Source organism: Schistocerca cancellata, chromosome 6 (assembly GCF_023864275.1).
Source record: "Schistocerca cancellata isolate TAMUIC-IGC-003103 chromosome 6, iqSchCanc2.1, whole genome shotgun sequence".
Classification (NCBI taxonomy): domain Eukaryota; kingdom Metazoa; phylum Arthropoda; class Insecta; order Orthoptera; family Acrididae; genus Schistocerca; species Schistocerca cancellata.
In genome coordinates this window covers 321,731,141-321,753,451 of record NC_064631.1, presented here as the reverse complement: position 1 = coordinate 321,753,451, position 22,311 = coordinate 321,731,141, and positions in this window count along the sequence as shown.

Sequence of the window (22,311 nt, the reverse complement as noted above, 5' to 3'; positions counted from 1 at the left end):
TAATCTGAAAAGGTATATGTAAATAGCCATTCTGGCAATAGTGAGAGTCAGTGAACTGAAATGGAAAGAAACTAAAGATTTCCGGTCAGACGAAAAAAAGATAACACCAACAGCAGCAAACAATGTTATAATGGGAGTATGATTCGCTATGAATAGGAAACCAGGTCATAGTGCGTGTTATTGTGAACAGTTGAGTGATAACGATTATTGTCATCAGAACTGAGAGCTAACGAATGTTAACAAATAACAATATCACAAGCAAAGAATGAAGAGATGAAGAAATTATATGAGAACATTCAATAACTAAGTCAATTTGTATAGGACAATGACAATCTAATAATGACTGCGGAGTGGAACTCTGCAGCAGCGAAGGGAACTGAAGAAAGTGTAGTGGGAGAACATGAGCTCGTTGGTAGAAAAGAAAGACGAAAAACACATAACTAAGTTCACCAAAAACTTTCAGCTTGTACTAGGGAACAAACACTTCAGAAATAATAGTACGACAAATTACTGTTGGAAACTGCTTGGAGGCCCATGAAGGTAACAGCCGAGTCTACGAATTGAGACGACGATTCTGAAATCAGATAGAGGACTACAAAGTGTATCCACCAAGAAATGTAGATTAATATCACAATTTAGTAATGAGAAGAGTCGGTTGATGTTTAAGATTATCGTACAGAAAATCAATGTGGAAAGAAGTGGCGTACTGAAGTAATGAGGAATGATGAAGTGAATTTTAAGTTACCTCAGTTTTCTAAAACTGCAACTCACAGAAGTTGGGCAGACAAATAGGAAGGTGACTGTGAAGAAATCTTGGAAAACAGGTGAAATATTTCAATTGATTGTCGGAAGTAGGAATTAAAAATATGTTCAAGGAAGGACAAGGATAAAACAATATAAATACTTTAGGAAACTGTATAAACCCGAAGTGCAGAGCAATGGCTGTGGGATATATACGAAGAAATGGAAAAGGAAATAGTCGTCGATGGGAATGATTCAGCAAACAGATAACTCGAAACAGTCTTTGGAGAAATTAAAAACAAATGTGGCTATGTTAAGAGAGCGATGGAACTTCCGTAATTAATTGCAAAAAAGAGAGTAGATAGTTGGAAAGAGAACAGTGAAGGCCTATACGAGGGGACGATTGGTCTGATGACGTGATAGAAGAGGGAATCAGAGATGATGTCGAAGACAAGGGGATTTATTATCAGAGTCACAGTTTGAGAGAGTTTGGAAGACTTGAGATCAAATAAGACAGAGGGTAAGGATAATATTTCTTTGGAGGAACTGGCAACCAAACGACTATTCAAGTTGTTGAGTAGAATCCGTGATATCGAGACGTACCAAGAGATTTCGGAAAAGTATCATCCATACAAGCGCGACTAGTGCAGGTAAGTGCGATAACTATCGTAAAATCAACTTAACAGCTCAGGTGTCCAAGTTGTTGCCAAGAATACCAAACATAACTAAGGAAAAGAAAATGGAGGAGCTGACAGATATCATCATTTTGACTTTTGGAAAGATAAAGGCACCAGAGAAGTAGCTCCGACATTGTGTTTTCCAATGGAAGCAAGACTTAAGAAAATTCAATACACGTTCCATGGATTTCTCTACTAAGAAACAGCACTCGACACTCTAAAGTATTGCAAGATGTTCGAAATTCTGAGGAAAATAAGAATAAGCTACAAGGAAGCTGGGGTAATATACAGTATGTACAAGAGCCTAACGGGAAGAAGAAGACAAGAATCGAAGTGTTTTGACTAAAAGGGGGTAATAGAGGGAATCAGTCTTTCGACCTTGCTGTTAAATCCGTGTGCCGAGGAAGCATTGACTGAACATAAAAGAATGGCTGAAGTGTGAAGTTATTATTCTGGTTGAGGGGACATCAGTAATAAGATTTGATGATGACGTTGCTATCCTCAGTGAAACTGGGGAAGAATTATAGAACCTGCTGATCGAAAGAAATAACGTCATAATTAGAGAACACGGAGGGTGTGTAAACCGAAAAAAGTAGAAGGTAATGGGGAGCTGCTGAAATAAGTTAGCGATAAACTTAACCAAAGTTTTTGACAAAAAAGCACATGAGGCAAAGTAGTTCTGCTACCTTAGAAGAAAAACAACATAGGACGGAGGAAACGGGCAACCATAAAAAGCAGACTGGGACAGTCGAAGAGGGTACTGATGGGCAAAATACTTCTGCTGATTTCAAGCATCGGCCTTAATCTGAGGAAGAAATTCCTTGAGAACGTAAGTTTGGAGCACAGCACTGAATGTTAGTAAATCATGATCGAAGTGGAAACAGGAAAAGAAGAGAATCGATGAGTTTGAGATGTAGTGCTATAGCAGCTTGTTGAAAAATTATGTGGATTTTTCAGTGTCGTGGTGCTACCCAGTTTTTGGTGAAATTCATGTGAAAAGGTAAAAAAGCCACGTGGAGTGCAGCAATAGCAGCAGCGGACTGTTAGCCGTAATGTGGTGACATGTGGGTCAGAATAACGTGTACGCAGACGAACAAGCTGGACTCAGCAGACAACTGCACCAGTCAACGGTAATAGCCTTAGTGAGCAGGTTGATGTCGCCACACAATGGCAAGAATCTTCTTATGAGGTGTCAGGTTTTGGTGTATGAAATGCGCGCCTGTGCTGTATAAATAGGTTTGAATTTTGAGACAGAGGTATATCTTTGGAGCCTAGCAGCACCACCGTGATGCCAAGGCCACACTGGAGGTGACTGGTCATCGCTAGTAGCAGCCATGAGTTCGGGTTGGTCCAGTCACTACCAGCACTGGGATCTTTGCAGAACTTGGTGGCACAGAAATACCGATCTGCGACCTGCGCTAACCACCACCAGCAGTAAGTTTCTCAATTTAGCCATCACTGATATTGTTAAATTTTTGATTATTGCTCAAAATCTTTGTCTTCAAATCTGGGTGTTTAGTATAACAAACTCCTTAAAAAAGTAATAATTGAGTATGAACTGAAAATGACAGGAAAAAATTAAAACTGAGTGTAATAGTCTTTCAAGTGTACTACACTTGAGATTGCATTGAGTGGACATGTGTGGAAAATGAGAAAACACTAATTTCATACAAGGTATTATTTATTTGAAAAAATACGGTTACAACACAGTACTCCATCAGTATACAGTTAATTTAAATTTTTAGTTCTTAATGACATGAGTTCAATCTGACCTTTGAGTCCATTATTTCTGGAACATTAGGTTCCAAACTTGAAACTTTCACTCTGAAATCCGACCGCATGTCTAGCCGATTCCTATATTTGTTTTTCATGAAACACATGGAAGAAAATGATTGCTCACACCGATATGTGGTTGCAAATTGAAGGATCTTTGTCATTGCCTTATCTCCAAGTTTCTTGTAGACCTTGCGTGCTGATGCCCAGAAGTCTGTAATTTTATCACCGACGAAAATGTTTATCATCGTACCTCGGCTCGACAGATAAACAAGTTCTTCAGTGAGGCCTTGGATTTTGTCTATTTCTTCACAGCTGAAGGGATTTCGAATCCATCAGTCTTCAGCGTCAGGTTCAGGGAAATACTCTCTAAAAGTGTTGGCTAGGCTGCGTAGATGTTCGGCTACATTGATCTTGATCTGGTCAGGCAAACGCTTCTCTGATGACTCCAAGAACTGTTTTAAAGTAGAAAAGTTAGTTAGTGACTCATTTTGTATCCTTGACACCCAGATCTGACACTTTTTGACTATAGCACTAATCTTATCTTCAACTTTGAACATGTCTACATTTTTTCCTTGTAAACTCAAGTTTAACACATTCAAGTGTTCAAACACATCAGCTAAGTACGCAACTGAGCAAAGCCAAGAGAAGTTACAGAGAAAATCCGCATTCTTTGTGTCAAGAAGGAAGACACGAACCTCGCCCCTAAGTTCAAAAAATCTTGACGAGATACTACCTCGAGAAAGCCATCTTACTTCCGTATAAACAAGAAGTTGCTCATGCTCACTGCCGATCTCTTTACACAACAAGGAAAATAATCTGGATTGCAGATGTCGAGATTTAATGTAGTTGATGATTTGAACTACTTCGTTAAGTATCTTTTGCAAATGTTCAGGCCATCTTTTGGCTACTAAGGCTTCTCGATGGATACAACAGTGAGACCATTTCACCTCAGTGGCTACAGCTTTCATACGAGCTAGAAGTCCTGTTTTTTGCCAGCCATTGACTTTGCTCCATCCGTCGACAAGCCTACACATTTTTTCCAGGTGACATCGTGTTCATTGAGATAATTATTAAATGCATTAAAAATATCGTCTGCTGTTGTATTCTGTAGTTCCCATCAAAAAAAGAAAATCTTCGAACGTTTGATCCTCCCATAAGAATCGTGCGAAAACCAACATTATAGTTTTTTTCCCATATGTCTTTGCTTTTATACAATTGTAGAGCGTACATGTCACTCATTCAAAGTCTAGCGGGCAATGTTTCTTCGATGTTAACTGCCATATCAGTAATTCGTCTTTGAACAGTATTATTTGACAGCGGGACAGTTCTTATTACCCTAGCAGCTGCATCACCTAACGTTCTCTAGCAAAGTATTATTGCTCATGGCAGTATAAGTTCCCCAGCAATTGCGTGGTTTTTCCCACATTTAGTAACAAGGTGAGTCACCTCGTAAGACGCAAGGGTTGAATTTTTATTTACATTTGCACCTCAGTGTTTGGTAATTGTTTTACGAGATGTTTACAACTTTTCTAATTTAATTTTGAAAAAATCTGATGACTTATTTTTGTACTCTGGGTGCTTTGTTTCAAGATGGCGCCGGAGTTTTGCTGGTTTCATACATTCATTCGAAAGGCTTTCATAGCAAATTACACACTGAAGTTCAGGCCGTTGCTCAGACCCAGTGAAAGTAAAGCCGATGTCCAAGTAATTAGAGTTATATTTCCTAATTCTTCCAGTAATCTTAACACTTATCATGGAAGGGTTAGGTTCAAGGGACGCCGACGATTTAGGTTCAATGGACACTGACAACTTCGGTTCGAGAGTCACTGACTTACTTGCTTCAACATCAACTGCATTATCTCCCTCTTCTTCTGTAAGCCTTTCTCGTTTTAACGAACCACTTTTTAACCAACGGTCCATTTTTAACCACGCAAATTGTAGCTTCCGCGAAAAACAACGCTTTACGAACATTATTGTTTTAATACAGAATATTGAATATGTAAATAACACGGTCTGTGGAAGCACTGGCAATAAATTAAGAATGGCCGATTGTCGTCTGAAATGCGAGTTTCTGTGTAAAGTGATTATCAGTTGTCAGCTGCAAAGAGGCAGCGCGCGCAGTCTAACGGCATACAGCAGAACTATTTGTCGCTATCTAAGTCTAGTTTTGCGCTAGAGTGTGTTAGTGTCAGTTGGCTCTAGGAAGACGCTAGACGAAGAAATTAGCGATCGCTAAAGCTCTGCTTATGCAGGAAGCGGCCAAAACCAAAAATCTGTTATCATACGAAATATATTTAATATATTTTTTATTCTAAGAGCATCTTGCGGACCCCTCTAGCATAGCTTGCGAACCCCTGGGAGTCTGCGGACCACCTGTTGGGAACCACTGCACTAAGAGATACAATTATCGAAAATGATGAGTGTAGACGTGTATAAGTAGGCTATTATAAAATCGAATCAAATGACATCATTTGCTACATTTAAGGTGTTCACTGGATTTGTCGATCTGGAAAAAGCGTTCGACAATGTTAAATGATGCCAGGTGCTCTAAATTCTCAGAAAAATAAGCCTAAGCTAAAGGGAAAGACGGATAAGGCCGGGATATAATCTGTCGCCCCTGCTGTTCAACCTACACATCGCAGAAGCAATGACGGAAATAAGAGAAGGGTTCAAGAGTAGCATTAAATTTCAGGCTGAAAGGATGCCAATGTTAAAATATGCTATTAACATCGTTATCCCTAGTGAAAGTGAAGAAAACTTGCAGGATATGTTGAATGCAATGAACAGACTAATGACTGAAGAATGTGGAGTGACAGTGGATAGAAGAAAACAAAATTAATCAGAAGTAGCAGAAATGAGAACAGCGGGAAACTTAACATCATAATTAGGGATCCCGAAATAAATGACATTAAGAAAGTCTCCCATCTATGCAGCAATATAACCCAATACGGATGGAACGAAATGGACATAAAAAGCGGACTAGCACCGACAAAAAGAGAATAGTGCTAGTATCAAACATAGGCCTTAATTTCAGGAAGAAATTTGAGAGAATGTACGTTTAGAGCACAGCATCGTATGTTTGTGAGACGTGGACTGTGGAAAAACTGGAACAGCATTGAGTAAGAGCATTAGAGGCGCGGTGCTACTGCAGAAACTTGAAAATCAGGTGAACTGATGCAGTAAAGAATGAGGAGGTTCTCCGCAGAATAGGAGAGGAATCGAATACATGGAAAACACTGAAAAGAACAAGGGACTGGATGACAGGACATCTGTTAAGACATCATGGAATAACTTCCATTGCACTAGAAAGAGCTGTAGAGGGTAAAACCTGTAGAGGAAGCTGAGATCGAGATGCATCGGAAAAGAAGAGAATTGAAGCTTTGGAAATGTGGTGCCACAGAAGGATGTTGGAAATTATGTAGACTGATAAGGTAAGGAACGACGAGGTTCTGCGGAGAATGGTCGAAGAAAGTGTCAGGATGACATGATACCACCTAAGACATCACGGGGTAACTTCCATAGTAAGAGAGAGAACTGTAGAGGTTAAAATCTATAGAGGAAGACAGAGATTGGTATACATCCAGCTAATAATTGAGGACGTAGGTTGCAATATCTACTCTGAGACGAATCGTTGGCACAGGAGAGGAATTCGTGTAACGCAGCATCAAACCAGTCATAAAAGTACTGACAAAAAAAAAAAAAACATACATAATATAAGGTTCAAATGGCTCTGAGCACTATGGGACTTAACATCTGTGGTCATCAGTTCCCTAGACTTAGAACTACTTAAACCTAACTAACCTAAGGACAGCACACACATCCATGCCCGAGGCAAGATTCGAACCTGCGACTGTAGCGGTCACGAGATTCCAGACTGTAGCGCCTAGAACCGCAGGGCCACACAGGCCGGTCATAATATAAGGACATAGACGTTGTGACATATGGAGGTTTTGATCGGTCCGATATGCATGAACTAATAATCGAAGTAGTTGAGGCGATTTGTCGCTGTTAGCATGATATCCGGGTTCATGTCCCGGTTAGGCACAAATTTTCGTATGTCAATAATCGGTAGTACCTGCTGATGCCAAGGAAATTACGGTATTCCTTCTGTCCTCTTTTCGTACCTGTGCTGATCACTTGCATATGAGAGTATGCAAAACAGTCATACGAATCTGATACTTGTTGCATGCCCACTTCAAGGTGTTGCAGTTTCAATATATTTCGTACAGGTGTGGATCGTCAACATTGTCTGTTCTTTCAGACCTGCAAGTGAAAATTTATCTTCCACGTTTTCCATTGTCAAATGACAGATGAAGTATATTCTTACCACCATTAGAGCGTGCACCCTGCTTTGGTATGAGCGGCGAGAGCTGCAGGGGGAATGCGAGAGGGGTGACTAATATCTCCATTCTTTGAACGAGAGTAGAATGGAGGGGAGGGAGACTGGCTTTTATTCCGGCTCTTGGCGTGGCGGGACAGCGGCGCTGGCGGCGGCTGAATACATACGGTGACAGGTAATTTCCTGCAGGTCGAACAATCACTTTTCGAGGAACGCCGTCCGGCTCGGAAGCGGCTATCGTCGTGGGCGACGCGAGCATCCGGGAAGAGCCCTCTCTGGGTTCTTGCAAGTTTTTCCAGCGGCCAGCTATCGGCCGTCAGCTGATTCACTGCATCATTTCGCTCGCGGAAAGGGTGAGAATGGAAGAAAACACTTACGGAAATGTTACAAACACATTGGGTGATTATTTCTTTTTTGCTGACTATGTCGCAATGCTTAGTTGCTGGCAATATACTGCTGAGCCTTAAAATTTTAGCACCACGAACTTGCATGTAAGAAGCGTCCAACTGGTAAGATGTGCAGTACATCTGCAAATGATTATCTCAGTCACGAAATGTAGGTAGTTTTAAAGCTATACAAATATTGTACGCAATGGTTTCGTCTTTCAGATGTCGCATGTGAATTCGGCTGTTTGTGACAAATTGTGTTGGAGATCCTGTTAAAGGGTCCAACATTATCACCACATCCCGTTACAGAATAAGTTTGCTCACATTGATCGAGGTCCGACCACTGTTACGTGAATATGGAAAGAAGTACGCAAGGGTACGCAAGATATCTACCACCACCCCCCCTCCACCCCACGCCCCACACGACTAGCGCCAGAGAGGAAATGCAGATTTTTCATTCGGTCTCGCAGTATCCACGTCACGTTCTATGCGTCGGGAAATGGGAATGTTTTCAGCAGCGATATTATCTACACGGATAGTACGACGACTCTTGAATCACAGCGCATGATGGCTTCCGTAGTCGTTTCATTTGACATAGCAGCAGAGAGAGGTCCACTGACAGTTGTTTGACCAACGACAACAACACTGTACGCTGAAGTGGCACCACTTTGTCTTTGCTGACGAGTTCTGTTTGCGTGTACAGCGTCTCAACGGACACGGCCACGTGCGGAGACTTCGAGGAGAAAGAACGTTAGCAGATTTCGTTCGTCTTCATCATACATTCCCAGCACCTGGGGTAAGAATGAGTTGTACCGCTGCATCCACAAAAGAATCATCTCTAGTTCGCACACCTGGTTTTTGGACAGCAGCTGTTGCATTTGTGACGTGTTAAAGCCAGCAACAAATTCCTGTCTTCGACGTCTCCGTTACGTTATCTTCCGAAAAATGTAACGCAAGAGGGTTTGCTGATTGTGCTGTCCTGACAAACCTAGATACGGTGTGTGTTCGAATATTGCCGTAGCTAGCATGTTCTTCATTTCTATGGTCATGGGTTGACAAGAGACTGGTAAGTCACCTCTCGCCAGCCACTATGGTGGCATATAGTTGAAGTAGCTCGGAATGACGTACCCGTCATTAAAGCTCAGTTCCACTTCATACACAGCTGGATTTGTTCCATTACTGATTCCAAAGGGGGCACCTCTGTCCATTAAATTTCGCAGTCTGTACACTCCCTAATAATCTAAAAATTAAATTATGCATTCTCCTACCATACAGTATACAGAGGCCGACAGTGGAATATACTCATCATATTTTATGTTATTACCGTACGCAACTGCATAAAATAATTTTGGTAAAGGTGACTCGAAGTTATGGAACCTTAAAGATACAGAGAACAGAGAGCGAAAGGGTACTGTAACAAAAAAAAAAGTAACAGACAGTAGATCTAAGAGTCAAAGGACTTGAAGTGGTACAATATTCCCGAAGTGAAAGGAAGAGAGGTTGCAGCTTATTTCTCGCGTACATACAGAAAGCACTAAAGGAAAAGGAAACCAACGTGTAACTGGTGAAGGAAATAGTTTGGGGGGGGGGTTAATTTTTGAGGTTTTAGAATAACTATTAACTCTGTCTCTGACAGAAAATGGTTTGGAAAGCCAATCTCCTAAAAAGAACCCAGTAGAAATAAAACAATGGAAAGAGCAACAAAATTCGCAATCGACAAAGTAATGAGATTCTAAATGCTGACTGTCATAAATGAGAAAATTATAAACGAAAAAGCGATATTTTGCTAATTTCGAATATAAATTTAACTCTTATAAAGTATGTTTGTAAAGTGTTTGGAGAGACTGTACCATTTTGTGGAAATGGAATGAGGTTAATTAACTAGAGGAATAGGTGCTGTTATTGGGAGAATGCCTATATTTGGATGGGTTGATGGAGTTACTAAGAAAGTCATATCACAGGATTGGAGATAAATGAGCTTCCTGGCTATGCTTGACAATAGAAGGGATGGTTTGGTAAGAGACATGATGACACATCTAGAAATAGCTGAAGAAACGTGATGGGGAATCTAAAAATAAAGGCTTCACCTCAGTAAGTCAATTCATATGGATGTAGTTTGGAGTAGTTCTGAAGATACGAAAAGTCTTACAGAAGGTAACTAGCAAGGATTGCTTTGAACTAAAATTCACGTAGATTCTAGCAGTATTAATTCTCTGCAACAAGGAAATAGTAGTTCTTTCTCTTTGTCAGTACTCTCTGTATCTTTCCTCTGCCTTATTTCTGTTTCTTTTTTCCTTCTGCTCATCTGCTAACGTAATTCTATTATTTTTCCCTCTCATCCGCATCAGTCAACTTGTTCTTTAGATTTTATTTATACTGTACTGCTGCCAAACAAAAACATAGTGACGGAACTACGAATTGCGTTGTTAACTAGACTGGCGTTCCTCAAATGTCATCTGTTTACCACTATACTGTTATCGTTAATATTACTGTGTTCCGCTCCCATGCTATACATAGTCTAATGTCAGCTGGCGAAGAATGTCTGGTTAGATGTATGAGATTGTCTGGAAACTCTACTAAAGCCAACTGCAATAAATGTTTCAACAAATAAATAACTAAAGGTGTCTAAAATCCAAACTGTACACTAGTGAGATTTGAGGAGTCAGTCTGAGTGTATGTCGAATGATAGGCTAATGGGAAATGGAGGCGATATATCTACCCAGATAGAAGTTAAATCTGTATGTGAGATCGTTCGAACCCAACTAGGTTATCCACCACCGAACGCAATGCAAATGAAATCAAAAACTTCAGATAATACCAAACACCTAAGCAAGTACTGTGTCGACAGTACCGACGTAACTGAAGGAGAACGGTCTAATCAAGCAGTCGATTTGGGTAAAAACAGTCTGATAGGCGGCAAGCTTGATAAGGCATCATGATCAAAGGTATTAAATGCTTTCTCTTATTCTTGAGTCAGTGATCATGACGTAGTTGCAGCAACAGCAGAATGACATAAATGTTCAATACCCTAGACAAATAACGTGTAGTGTTATATTTTAAGGATGAACCTGAAACATTTATTTCTGGACAGGAGCTTGTAGAGGGATTGTGGATTGTCTACAAGAGTGGTTGGTGAAACCCTGTATAGTAAAACAGTTTTACTGAGAGGGCGGTCAATGGTACACAGTCTCTGTAAAAAAACTCCTAAAGAAATAGCAAGTAGTGTACAGAGAGTGCAAATTAAAGACCCGATCCGTAGACAGATGCTAAAAAAAACGCGTTTTGATTTCAAAAGGTCTTCATTAACTCCAGCAGCTGAATTTTATAAACAGACCATTCACAAAATCGAAAGAAATTCTGAACTTACATTAAGACTACCAGTGACATCAAAGTTAGAGACCAGAACACATGAATAACACAAGAATCTAAATTGAGAGCTACAAAGCATAAACATGAATGCTGAATTCTGTTAAAAATGTTCCTTTGCAAGGGAATATTCATAGGTGCTGACCCAAACACTGCAAGGAAGAATGGTATAGATATTAGTGCGACTTACATTGAATAACAACTGAAGTATGTAAAATGGGACAACGTCCACTCTCTTTGTAATCACTCTCGTATTCTGCATGGATTTTGCACTGGCTTTGATCCCTCGTATTATAATATACTGTACAATGCATCCCTAGTTTTAAAAAAATCCAGTTAGTGGTTGGAAAATGGTACAGGCCACAGTCATAAAAAAGAAGGGAGGAGAGGTGACCCATCAGACAAGTCCAATACCAATTAAATCCATCTGCGACATAGTGTTACAACATACTCTTAGCTCAAACTTAATGAAGTACTTCAGACTGACCTCGTCTATGCCATCTACCGTAGATAAAAAGGCCACCTCGCGCTTTTTCCAGATGAATGTCTGATCGCGGTGGCTTTAACCAAACACATGGGTACACTATTTCTGACGCGCCTAAAGCTTTTGACACAGTACCACACAAAGAATGACGAAATTAGGATGGTATGGGTCATTAACGAAACTTGAAAGTGGGCTGAAGATATCTTTACGATATGGACGTATCATGCAACTAACGTAGGTATAACTGAAGGATGCCACAAGTATGTGTGTGCAGCTGTTAATGTTAATTTTTAAGACCTAAGTTATCATGTTAATACTGACCTAAGATTAAGCAGCAATTAGTGCGTTTATCTACACTGAGTTACTGGTAACATATGAAAAAAACCGGACAAGTTTGCTGATGCTGAAACCGTATCAGATAACCATACTTATCACACATTTAGCAATATCTACACCAACATTAATACTCGATAAGTCGCTGTGAAGTGCAAGGCAGAAGCTACATCACATTGCACCGATTATTAGACTTTCTCACCGTTCCACTCACGGGTATAGCGCAGGATGAACCACTACTTCGATGCCTCTGTCAGCGTATGCTTCTCTTCAAGTTCGCCACTATAGTGATGCGTAGGTTATTGTGCTATATTCCTAGATTCGTCGTATAATACTTGACTATGAAACGCTGTAAGTAGGCTTTCTCAATATAGCTGGCTTCTTTCTACCATCGTCTTCCATTTCACTGCATTCAGTGTTTCAGTGGGGCTGTCCCGTTAATCAGAATGACATGTGACGTTATTGCATGTACGTTGGAGCCACCATTCCTATACACGGCCAATAGCCCTTGTTAGTTTTATTCGATATAAAGTTCCTATTCACTTGTGCAATCTTCTAGGAAGGAACGCACGAGACTTTAGCAAGCTAAATCCTATGTGGTATTCAACCAATAAAAAATGTCACATGCTTTACCTGTTCATATATGATCATTCCATTCGTATCCATACAAATTATTATCCACTGATACACTACTGGCCATTACAATTGCTACACCAAGAAGAAATGCAAAAAATGGTTCAAATGGCTCTGAGCACTATGGGACCCATCATCTGAGGTCATCAGCCTCCAAGAACTTAGAACTACTTAAACCTAACTGACCTAAGGACCTCACACACATCCATGCCCGAGGCAGGATTCGAACCTGCAACCGTAGCAGAACAAATGCAGATGATAAACGGGTATTCATTGGACAAATATATTATACTAGAACTGACATGTGATTACATTTTCACTCAATTTGGGTGCATAGATCCTGAGAAATCTGTACCCAGAACAACCACCTCTGGCCGTAATAACGGCCTTGATACGCCTGGGCATTGAGTCAAACAGAGCTTGGATGGCGTGTACAGGTACAGCTGCCCATGCAGCTTCAACACGATTCCACAGTTCATCAGGAGTAGTGACTGGCGTATTGTGACGAGCCAGTTGCTCGGCAACCATTGACCAGACGTTTTCAATTGGTGAGAGATCTGGAGAATGTGCTGGCTAGGGCAGCAGTCGAACATTTTTTGTATCCAGAAAGGCCTGTACAGGACCTGCAACATGTGGTCGTGCATTATCCTGCTGAAATGTAGGGTTTCGCAGGGATCGAATGAAGGGTAGAGCCACGGGTCGTAAGACATCTGAAATGTAACGTACAATGTTCAAAGTGCCGTCAATGCGAACAAGAGGTGACCGAAACGTTTAGCCAATGGCACCCCATACCATCACGCCGGTTGATACGCCAGTATGGCGATGACGAATACACGCTTCCAATGTGCGTTCACCGCGATGTCGCCAAACACGGATGCGGCCATCATGATGCTGTAAATAGAACATGGGTTCATCCGAAAAAATGACGTTTTGCCATTCGTGCACTCAGGTTCGTCGTTGAGAACACAATCGCAGGCGCTCCTGTCTGTGATGCAGCGTCCAGGGTAACAGCAAACATGGTCTCCGTCTCCGAGCTGATAGTCCATGCTGCTTCAAACGTCGTCGACCTGTTCGTGCAGATGGTTGTTGTTTTGCAAACGTCCCCATCTGTTGACTCAGGTATCGAGACGTGGCTGCACGATCCGTTACAGCCATGCGGATAAGATGCCTGTCATCTCGACTGATAGTGATACGAGGCCATTGGGATCCAGCACGGCGTTCCGTATTACCCTCCTGAACCCACCGATTCCATATTCTGCTAACAGTCGTTGGATCTCGACCAGCGCGAGCAGCCATGTCGCGATACGATAAACCGCAATCACGTTAGGCTACAATCCGACCATTATCAAAGTCGGAAACGTGATGGTAAGCATTTCTCCTCCTTACACGAGGCATCACAACAACGTTTCACCAGGCAACGCCGGTCAAATGCTGTTTGTGTATGAGAAATCGGTTGGAAACTTTCCTCATGTCAGCACGTTGTACGTGTCACCACCGGCGCCAACCTTAAGTGAATGCTCTGAAAAGCTAATCATTTGCATATCACAGCATCTTCACCTGTTTGTTAAATTTCACGTCTGTAGCACGTCATCTTCGTGGTGTAGCAATTTTAATGGCCAGTAGTGTATTTGTGTGAACTGAGTTAAGGCAACTGTTTCTCATTGACATTTTTGTCGTAAAATACTGCGTTATAACATTTCCTGAAGTGGTGAACTGCACATCTTTAGCGCCAATTTACCAATCGTTGCACCATTCAGGAACTTATAAACATCTAATTGAATATTTTTGCAGATCGATGGCGCTCTGTACGTCTTTCGGTAAAAGCGGAACCCTTGTAGGATCGCTTTGTTGTCCATCTGTCTGTCTGCCCGACTGTTAAGATGTCTTTCTCTCAGGAGCGGGTAGACCTGTTAGGTGTAATGTACTAAGGCCTACGGCCCCTTGACAGTGTAAATAATTTAAATTTCTAAATTATTGCAATCAAAGGATACGGTTGTCTGTAACGAAGTCTTTTCCTCCGGAACGTGTACAGGTATCAAGTCGAAGTCTATGTCAGATGCTGAGGTCTACGTTGCATGGCAGTGTAAATAATTTAATCAAATGGTTCAAATGGCTCTGAGCTCTATGGGACTTAACTACTGTGGTCATCAGTCCCCTAGAACTCAGAACTACTTAATCCTAACCAACCTAAAGACATCACACACATCCATGCCCGAGGCAGGATTCGAACCTGCGACCGTAGCAGTCGCGCAGTTCCGGACTGCGCGCCTAGAACCGCTAGACCACCGCGGCCGGCATAATTTAATCTTCTAAGTCAATACACTCATGTGATATGGCCATACGTATCACACATTTTGACACTTAGTCAAAAGAGAAAGAAGAATTATTTATTTACGTATCGGGAGTGGTGGTTTGCTGGTACAGCAAGTGCCAGGAACCAAGAAGTCTTCGTTCTAACCTAGCCTTCACCTCTTAACGAAGTGAGTCGCCAGAAACAAAACGCGCTTCGGCTTCCACGTTAAACTCTAGGCCTCCTTTTCCTGGTCGGGTAAGTGGGGTACTTTAGGAATACGTAATCTGCCGAAGAGGTGTCAAATAGAAAGAGTAGCACCAGGCCACTGAGCCACACGAAATTATTATTACTATCTGAAAACGTAACTAAGTCTTCACAGAGTAATTACTAAAATAAAACTTAAATATTTTAGTTCTCTTTTGTAAGCAGCGGCTCTCGATTCCTCTGTCCAACCATTCAGGAATTCAGTAATTATGATTAGCATTCTGAACTACTTTTGTATTTATCTCGCTGAATATTACGCTGGTAATTCTTTTAGTTAAGGATATTATTTCTTTCAAGTTTAAAAAGGTTAGAGAACAGTTAATTACACACACAAATCCCAAATAACTCTGGGAATTTCACTCTAAGGATTAAATGGTCATGCAGAGCATGTACAATATTTCGTGTAACAAATATTAGGAAAAATGTAGAATAAAGAGAATCGCGGGAGCCACCATAAAAAATTTATCGATAGAGCTATTAGATTTAATTATTGGTTTTTGAAGTAATCATTGTCAAAGTTAAATTTTTCATATGTCTGTAATGGAACAGTTGTTGTTATTCGCGTTTTATGTATTTCACATCGGTATTTTTAATAGTACGATCCGTCAAAAACAGGGTATTGCCGAAACAGAACAAGTAGTTGATGCTGATAATTGTGTACCACTGATTCCTCTGTAACTATGTTACTACTACCAAGTAAATTCATTGTCTCCTCAGATGAAATAGTATACGCCGAATAGCTCACTAAATGCTGTTAAAGAAAGAAATACACTTCCCAGCACTTTATCACAATTTTAATATAAAAACCATTCGAAATAATTATATATATTTCTCACCTCTTATTTGCACACCCTTCTAGATTTATGAAGCATATTGACACAAAGGATAAGCGTTCATTTTTTCAAAAAGCGTTCAGTACTATGTTTTTCCGTCGTTAAATTGGTTATCCTGATGGAATATTGATTCCTGTCACATTTTTAGTAACCATAGATAATAAACCTTGCGACCGGCAGTCTACAGAATGTTTTCTTATAACATGCGTTATTTGTTTTAAATTATTAAGTATTAGGATTTGAATTACAAGAGAAGAACTACCTTGGTGATAATAATGATTCCTCTCACTCTTTTACCAAATTTAGTAAATCTTTGCGTTACATCTGCATACGTGCATGTGCAAATGTAGTTATTGCATATGGCCTGGTACGTTCCTTATTTTGTTACTTTCTATGTAGTAAATAAAAATTTAAAAATAATCTGTTGATCACTGTTGCGTGAGCTTGTGAATTTCATTTGTCTTTCGTATTGATGTAATAACAGTAATGTAAAGAAACTGCAATTATCGAAATTGAACTAAAGGCTCAGGAATAAGTTAGTAAAAGGTAACCGCTCAGTGTACGTTATTTAGTCTCATTCCTCATATCTCAGGTATGTCTGAATAGTGCAACTTGAAAAAAGTCGAGACTGGTATATCAGAATATGGGAAACGCGAAATGCCGCAAGAACATAATGTGTAAATGACGACAGAATACATACAGCTGAAATAAATGGTACTGTAATGGAAGAAATGGCTACAGAACTTATGATATTAGTTTGGTAAAACCGCTTGAAAATTCTCGAAGAGGTAATGATTGTTCTTAGTGCAGCAATTATGAAGCTTAATGTTGGACATCAGGAAACGACAACTGAATATTATCCTTGCGAATACATACTGACGCAGAATTTACTTACTAGGATACAGTGACTTACTGATTTCACTTCGTATATTGAATAGTTAATGACTTTGGTTCACTTCTTCTGATAGGCTTTATTTATATTTGAATCCTTTCCTAGAAAACTTCTTTTACTTCAGCGAGAAAATTGTTTTCAGAAGTTCACACCAATGACAGAACTAAGTGCTACAATATTATATTTATCAATACAAATTAACATTGAATTTACCTGGTTGGAGTGAGCAGATATAACGCTATTCTTTGTATTAAGAACTTAAAGACATTGATTTGCTTGTTTCGACGGGTTTTATTTACATTCTTTGCTAGGACAAATCTAAGTTTGTAATTTGGGTACCTAATCATTACATTTTGATAACATTTTATTTACGAATAAAAATGCCTAGAAAAGGGTCGATTCTTTCTGAATACAGAAGAATGGCCAAAAGACTGAAGACTATGCGCTATCAAGATTCTAATGAAGATCGTGAAACGAGACAGGCTGCAAGTCGAAAATATCAGGCGTTATACCATTCTTTGGAAACAGCTTCCGAAAGCGAGGCGCAAGGTAATTCTTATTGACAGAGTCGTTTATTATCTCTCTCCTAAGAACCATTGACTCATGGAAGCTTAAAGTTATTCCACTCAAACGTAACATCGTAGACGCGAAAATGTTGTTGGGGAGTGGCACAGGCGAGCGAGTTTTTGTACCCCTAGTCCCGCTTTCTGCTAACAACTTATAATTTCGTGACTGTGTGAGTGTGTCAAGTCGGACAGTAGTAACTCTGTATTCTAATTCTATGGGTTTGCTTTCCCTGCTCATCTGCATTAACTTACATTTTTGTACACTTCGAGCTAGCTTCATTCATCACAACTGGAAATTTTGTCTAAGTCATCTTGCATCCTTCTTCAGTCACTCATTGACGATACCTTCCTGCACACCACAGCATCATCAGCAATATCTAGGAATCTGTTCCGAATGCGTGTAATTTCGTTAACAGCCTTGAGTGGGTCACTGTATCAAATGCTTTTCGGAAATCTAGAAGTATGAAATCAGGCTGTTCAGTTCACCCATAGTTCGCAGGAACCAATGTAAGAGAGGGGCAAGCTGAGTTTCTTACTAGCAATGCTTTTTAAAATCATGCTGATTCGTGGACACAAGTTTCACGCTCTTAAGGAAATTTACTTGTATTATATTCGAACTGAAAACATGTTCAAGAATTCTGCAGCAGACCGATGTTAGGGATATTGGTCTGCAATTCTGCGGGTCTATTCTTTAACAATTCTTATACAGAGAAGTCACTTGTGCTTTCTTCCACTCGCTTGTGATTTGCACTGGGTCAGAGATTCTCGATAATTGCAAGCTAAGTAAGACGCCAATGCTATGGAGTACTCTTTGTAAAACCGAATTTGGATTCCACCCGGTCCTGGCGACTTATTTGCTTTCAACTCTTTCAGCTGTTTCTCTGCGCTTCGGACCCTTATTACTAGTCCGCCGCACAGGAGTCTGTACTGTGGTCAACCGACGGTATTTTGTACCTCATCATCGATGATATCTGCTAGCAAATCGACGGGAGCACGAGAGTTGCGCTCTACATAGTACTGACTTGGAATTTGCTCTAGCACACTTTTGCGCCGCAGAAAGATGCACTGGGCGAAAGTAAATTTTTTACAGTTTTCTCCACGGCAAGGCAGACTCGAGCCCAGTGTTACAATTGGAATACCAAAGACGCAGGACGGCCGACACTGCAATATCGTAACACGCAACAGAGACCATTGCCTAAGGAATGGACTGCCAATTCAGCAAGGTATGATCACTGCGAAAGGAACATAACGTCTTGCTGCCAGCGATTCAAGGCGCCGTGACTACACGTAAATCTGCTGATATTGCAGAAAAGCATGAGGCTGAAGGGCCGAAAGCCGCTGTTGGGATACCGAGGCTCGGTGGAGACCGCTGTCGAACGAAAACGAGGCCAAATTTTGTCATCCTTCCCATAGGCGAAGTAAGCCAGTATTGAAACAGGACCTTTGATGTGCCGTCTACCTTTCGCCAGATGACTACTACTATGAAAAGTCCCCTTAGAAAACTTAATGAATTACTATGCTGATAAACCTCTAACATTATTTGATTTTCAAACAGCTGAGCAGAACTGAACGTACTCAGACATTTCGCTCTTTACCTATTTTTATCAACACTATACTGTCACACAATATTTTTAGGGCAACGCAATTTGACTCTGAAAAATCCCTACATAAGAATGGCCCTGACTAACAATAACCTATACCTTTCATGAATCACTTACCTCACAAAAATCTCCGTTACTCGAACTACTGCAATACAGCGAGCGCCACTACTGCCAGCCAAATAAAAGATTCTAACTACTGAAGGGACTAACTAGTGACAGGCATGGTTAGCAAATGAAAGATTTTGTTAGAGAACAAACAATGTATTTACCTTAATAGTGTTGAAAAAGCATAATATACATAGCTGTTCATAATATCCATTCTGTACTCAAAAATCTGCTGGCGGCTCACCTCCAACTGCGCAACGCTACGCGCTGTTCACATCCAGCTGCCGCTGCCCAACACTGCAATGGTAGACAACAATGCAAACTAGCCACAGACTGCACACGGCACAGCCAGTGAGTTTCATATAGAGCGCTACGTAACGTTGCCAATAAGAAAACATAAACAGCCTAATTACATAAATAAAACATAAACAGCCTACTTACATAGCCCCCATGCTCCCCACAAAAAATTTTACAAATTGTTTTGGGCCGTGGCCAATAATGATTTGAAAAAATTTTTCATAATTACAATAACAAAGATATCAAATGCACACACTTATTTATACAATGTTGGTCAAAAGCTAAAATTTTCTCACAGTCCATAAAGACAGTCCAGATTGTTCATCACAGTAAAATTTCAGTGTTTTTTTTTTTCAAAGTCTGAGCAGTAAAAGACAATGCACACAGAAGTAGTGGATTTACATGCAGTCTTGAAGAAGTAGTGTTGTCCTTCCAACTGAAAGACAGTGCTGACCCTTGACATGCTGACAGGTAATGGGCCACAACAGAGCAAACCCACAGCAGAGTCATTCGACGTTTTGAAGAAGATTGGTAGGTAGGTCATCACAGAGCAGACCCACTGTAGTCCTGGTAGAGAGTATGGTATTGGTGGGCCACCAGAGGTGCAGACCCACTGCAGTCCTTGTAGAAATTGTGGACAGGCCCACTGTAGTCCTGGTAGAGATTGTAGTATTGGTGGGCCACCAGAGGTGCAGACCCACTGTAGTCCTTGTAGAAATAATGGTATTGGTGGGTCATCAGAGATGCAGACCCACTGTAGTCCTTGTAGAGATGGCCAGCAGCCATCTGTTGTGACTGTGCAGGTGCACAATCACCATCGAAGAGTCTTGCGGATAATATAGCAAGATCATAACCACCACTTGTGCACTCACAAAGTTTTTGGAATTGTCCTTAGAACCAGCAATGCTGTTATCCAGTCCCTTGCTGAATTATTAACACACATGTAAACACTAACAGTCCCTACTTCTCACATATTGTGCATATACTATGACCAACAGAAATTTGTGCAGTGAAATGGAACTTACAAGTTACTTAATTTGATGAGCTGGTGTCAATTACAATTTTATAACATAAGAATACAATAAGAAAGGTACAAAATACATCATTAAGGAACATAACAATACAGATAACATTTGTGGTAATATGGGCTTTACAAAAGAATTGAACTAACATATACATCAGTGTTACAGGAATTATGACATAAGTACATACATAAAAGATCAGAATAATTATTGAAACATCAACTTCACACATTAGCATTAAAACAAAACAGAATAAATAATGTCTAAGCATATTTACAAGGTAAATAACATATTATTAATGCCAATTATTTTTGAGGATAACAGTATTCCTCATCATAGTGAATGTAGATTAGTATTAGAAGAAGAAAAAATTCTATGAAACTACACAGAGACAAGAAGAAAACAAATACACAAGAGTACACAAACACATAGTGGGATAACACAAAAGGAAAGGACAGGGTTCGTTTTCAGTGTAACATTTGGTACTGCAGTCCAACCCAAAACTTCATTCCATAGATCTTTCGTCTTATTTCAACATTTGTTTCCACCAAAAAAATCCTATTCAAGCATGCTTTCTGTATTTTTCTCGTATAACCTCTCAGTGCACTTCTTCAAATTCATCGCAACTCTTCTCTTATAGGCTACCCCCTCTTCAGGTAATTTAAATCTACTGAGCTCAGATGCTAAACTAAGGGACGATGCAATGCTGCAGCACAAAACAATTAACATGAACAGCAATGACAAAAAATTCAAATTGACAAAGTAAGCAACAATATTACAACTAATATGCAATGAGCAGCAAACAAGAAAAATAAATCAGTAATAAACTGGCTTAGCAGAGTAACACAAACTCAAGTTCAGTAACACTATACCTGGCAAACAGCAGTAACTTATACCTAAAGATGACATAGCTCAAGCAGAAAAAATATAACAGTAAAAACAACAATGCAGATAAGGGAATGTATATTCACATCTTAATGTCTATGTAATTAACGTGGTGCACCACAAAAACTAATTCTACAAAAAATTACCAATTACGTGAAAGGAAAATTATAAATGCAGTTACTTTTATTAGGCCCTTCTTATTGTTCTTTCCATTCCAAGAGCTCCTTTTTCGAAGAATGTTGATCAGAAAATAATTATTTAATAGATGTGTTGACAGAAAGTGTTCACATTAGCAAATGCAATTTATTTTATAAAACTAATGCTGCAACACAGCTGGAAACCAGATATTAAACAAAATGAGCAATCTCTCAACTACAAAGATAATAGATGTAAAATGTTTCTAATCATTTCATTAGGCATTTTAGTAGATATCATAAATTATGAGCTCCACAGTATGCTTTCAACAAGGAAATGTCAATAGCGAGGACGATGGCCTCCCCTTTCTTTTTTTCTGCCTGTGCCTCTGCAAAGGCACACCCTAATGGCTTGTTCTCCAGGTGTCTGACACAGCTGGGTGCCCACGACGCATTACGTGCAGGTGGTCACTTAACTCTCTTATGTAAATATTTACGACAGCAGTTAGCACTAGAGTGACAGTCTCATCCACAAAATTTCACAGTTCGAGAATTTGCGTTGCAATTGTGTAGAAACAAAATCTTATGAATATAGCAGCGTCCAAAAAATTTTCGCCGGCATTGTGATACATTCACGCATTTACACACATTTCATAACTCTTAAAGTACGATTCTTGGTTTCCA